Here is a 4240-nt window from a genome sequence, read left to right on the forward strand (position 1 = left end):
AACATGTCAAATTCGTCCCTACAATAACTTTATTAAATCAAATACATCCCTCAATGTTACTTCATTAAATCAAAATAGTCCCAGTATTGTCTTATCGTAAATCAATAAAGTGCTAACCTTCTGCATGTCCGAAATGAAGCACCATTTGTTTCCCTGTAGTCTCCCAGGTCACGGCTTTCCTCCTTGTACTCATGTGCATGCGCTAAAACTTTAAACTTCACCTCTACGGATTTGCATTCCTTTGTGGCGTGTAGGTGTTTTCTAAAAAAAAAAAACTCAGAAAAAACTTCAGGTACCTAAGTTATATAGTTTTCATCTCAGAAGTCCAGGTTTGGGTTGCAGCTCTGTTTTTCCTCCATCGTGGACAAGTGTGACTATCTACTAGTGTCTTAATTTGCCAAGAACCATCTTGCTTATTACATGCACAGTAAACTACCCAGGGACAATCTTCAGACTTACAGACAGCCTTAACTCTAACTTTGTCATTTTTGAAAACAGAATATTTCTACCCCACTGGATTGTATATCCCTAGTTGCTTGCATGAATTCAGACTTGGACTTAAATACCATACTGACCTCAAATTTCAACTCTCCAAACTTTGTTTTGCATTGAACTGAGGGTACACAGCTGGTTATTCTTCATCAGACTCCAACACCTTTATCAGAATCCTCTAAATGCCAGGAGTCAGCATTTGAGGCAGCATCACTATCATCTAAATCTGGTAACAAAAAGTTTAACACATTAGAAACCCTAACATTTGCAAAATAATTTATGAAACAACTAACCCTAATGGAATTAACATAACAGACTCATAACTTTCTTCATCTTCAGACCCCTCTAGTATCAGTTTTTTTTTTTTTTTTTTTTTTTTTTTTTTTTTTTTTTTTTTTTTTCCTTTTTTCTCTATTTCAGTTCATCTTCAGTACTCTCATAAGAGTCATGAGAGTCAGTTCATCCTCCTGGAGGGGAGCTTCCTTCACTTGTCTTCCAGATCTTGTGACTCTGCAGCCACTGCTATTTTGTTTGTCCTTTGCCCCTTGTGAGTTATTGCCTGTCTCTGATGACGAATTTGATTGAGGTGGGACTGATTTGGCCTGATAATTGGTCTTCTTGGCCTGAGGAACAGGCTTCATGGGCTGAGCAGATGTCTTCTTGGGCTAAGATGTTGTCTTCTTGGGCTGGTGGGCTGCTTTATTGGGCTGAGACATGGGCTTCACCTTTGGTTGATTGGGCTCAGATATGGGCTTCATTGTTGGATTGGGCTGTGACTTGGGCTGTGAGGTTGTTCTGTTGGGGTGAGAGGTTTGCTTTTGGGAATGAGGATCAATTGTTGTGGGTTTCTTCATAGCTTGGGAGCTGCACTTCCCCTGTTTCAACCTTTCTGCTTCCACATTCACTACTTCCTCCTCAATCTGGTCTACTATAAAAGGCTGAGAGATACAATGCTCCAGGTAGATATTGATCAAATTGTGGTTTCTTCTGCAATCCTTGCACATGGCAACCAAGTCTGCGTCTGTGAGTAAGCTTCTCAACCCTGATGAAAGAGGAACTCCAGGATGTTTCCACCAACAATTTCCAGCTTCAATGTAACCCAACTCCCTGTAATAACCCCTTACAAAGAAGACGTCAAGCGTGTCTCCTTCAACCCCCATCAACACCTCTGTATTATCGGGTTCGTATACTATATCTCCTTCTGCATTCTTCTTAAACAGTCCCCCATGGTGAAACACAAAGGTCATTGGAGGACCTTCCATCTACAAGCAGAAACAAGAAAACCTCCTTAGCCCACACAGATTGCAACTGCCTATTCTCAATCATAACATAACAAACCCTAACCCCAAAACAAACATACAACAACGAAAACTAACTCTCATTAACATGAAACACCCATAACACAATATCATCACAACGACATTTAATGAAATGCATTCTGACACTTAAACAATAGTCACACAAACCCCTACCCCTAATCAGACAGAGATATACAGAACGCCACCTCTAAGACATCAGGCTACAAACTGACTTCAAAAAAAAGGAAAAAACTTTAATGCTTACCTCTAACCGTCACGCTTTCTTCTTCCACAATCAATGTTGCTAACAGCTGACGACCGCTCTTCTCAGTACCAACAGCTACTCGGCTTTGATCGTCAACCAACGACGACAAACGTGGATGGCGATGTTCGAATGCAAGGTGAAGGGGTTAGGGCATGGCTTGAGGGAGACGAAACAATTTGGAGCCAGACATGGAGATACTCGTTATGGAAGAGGGTGAATCCACTCTGCAACGTTTTGAATCCACTTTCTCCACAAAACGACGCCGTATCATGTCTATCTGGACATTCACTCAAAACGGCGTCGTATTCCTTCTCTGCCAGCATGGCAGTTAACGTGCCACGTGAGCAGACGTTAGCCATGTCATCAAGCAAATTGATGGAAGGACGAACGTGATTAACTTGTGTCACTTTCGGGGACTCTTTTGATTAACTTTATCTTCCGGGACTAATATGGAGATCGATGAATCTTTCAGGGACGATTTTGAGTATTAACTCATAAAAAAAATAACTTACCCCCATGACAAGGTACCAAGAGCAATATCTAGAGCACCGGGAGCAATACTTGAAAGACAGGGAGCAAAATGAAGCTTGGCAGCACAGAATGGAGGAAAGATTGGAAAGCTGGCAGCAACAATCAATGGCCCAACAACAAGAATTTCAAGCCAAGATTCTTGAGGGACAAAGGGAACTAACAACAGGACTTCAAGAGTCATATGATAAGATGTTCCTGACCCAAGCCAAGTATGGGAGTATACTCACAACTTGTATCAGTGGAAGAACATTCATCACACTATTGGAGAGGTTAGACATGTGCAACAATCAGAGTGTAATGAGGATGTGCAAGCAAGGTTGGAGTACTTAACCCGCTGCATGCCAGCACTAAATCCACAAATCAAATCATTTGAGCAATGCCAAGAACTTAGAGACCGCCAGGCAGCAAAGTCTCAGCTTAATACCCAGGTAGCATTCCAAAGATTAGAAGAAGTTGGGCTTTCAGGTCTCGCAGATCCTGTTTGGGAAAGAAGATGTCCTCGTGAAGAAGCTCAAGATTATGGATAGAAGAGGAAGAAGAAGAAGAAGGGAGAATCCAGCAAATCCAAAAGAATGGAAATGCCTGACAAATAGAGGTGATGAAGTTTCTTTTCTTATTTTTACTTAAATAAGGAAGATGCATGTCTGAAACATGACATGCCTCCAATTGCTTTATGTTCTACTATTTCTTTTGTTTGCATTAATAGTTAGTTAAGAATAAACTATCTGCATAATAAGTGTCATCATTCATCAGCTTGTATACTTTGTTTTGTTTTTCCTTGCTGTCTAAATAAAAGAGAGATGTTTGGTTTAGAAAGGTGATTGTTCAATGTTGCAAAAGTTAGAATAAAAGTTAGTGGTGGTATATATGTTTGATTTAATTGATAGCTCATAGAATAAATGCTACAAAATGACTTGTTACTGAAAGTCCACAATAAAGAGCAACCTAGCTACACAACATTTAGTGATCCAAAGAGATGCTGGGCATCAATGATCCTAGGAAGAAAAAGGTGAGCCATGTGTCTGTGGTGAAGAAATGTTGAGTGAAATTAAGCCAAAGGCCACTGCAACATTTGCCACCAAGCCTTCAATAAATAATAAGCTCTTTATGCAAAAGAAAAAAGAAAAAAACTAACAAGGGAAATGAGCAAAAAGTGAGGAATTATAGCAGCAACCTTGGTGAACCCTTAAGGAAACATTGTTTGTTTTGACAGCAAGTAATAAATGGGCTACTTTTGATCTGCATAAAACCCCATAGACCAAATTCAACTATCTGCTTAATAAGAACATATATACTTATCTATTTCATTCTATCTTCTCTTGTGTTTGATGCTTGCTTGGGGACAAGCAATAAATTTGGTGTTGTGATGACAAGTCATCTTAGCCTAGTTTCACTAGTCTTTTTCTTTGTTTTCATTAGGTTTTATGCACTTTCTTGCATTCTAAGTAAGTAATTTGGAATGGAAATGCATGACTTCTTTGAATCAAACAACCACCATCTAATTGATGCTAAATCATGAGGTTTAGGCTAAATTTAATTGATTTTTAATGATTTATAAACCTTGTGAATTTGGTGATACTTTGATTGGTTGTTTTGATTAATTGTAGGTGAAGAAAAGAAGAAAAGAAGAAAGCGTGGCCTAAGAAGCGTGGCC

Source organism: Arachis hypogaea, chromosome 1 (genome assembly GCF_003086295.3).
Source record: "Arachis hypogaea cultivar Tifrunner chromosome 1, arahy.Tifrunner.gnm2.J5K5, whole genome shotgun sequence".
NCBI lineage: Eukaryota > Viridiplantae > Streptophyta > Magnoliopsida > Fabales > Fabaceae > Arachis > Arachis hypogaea.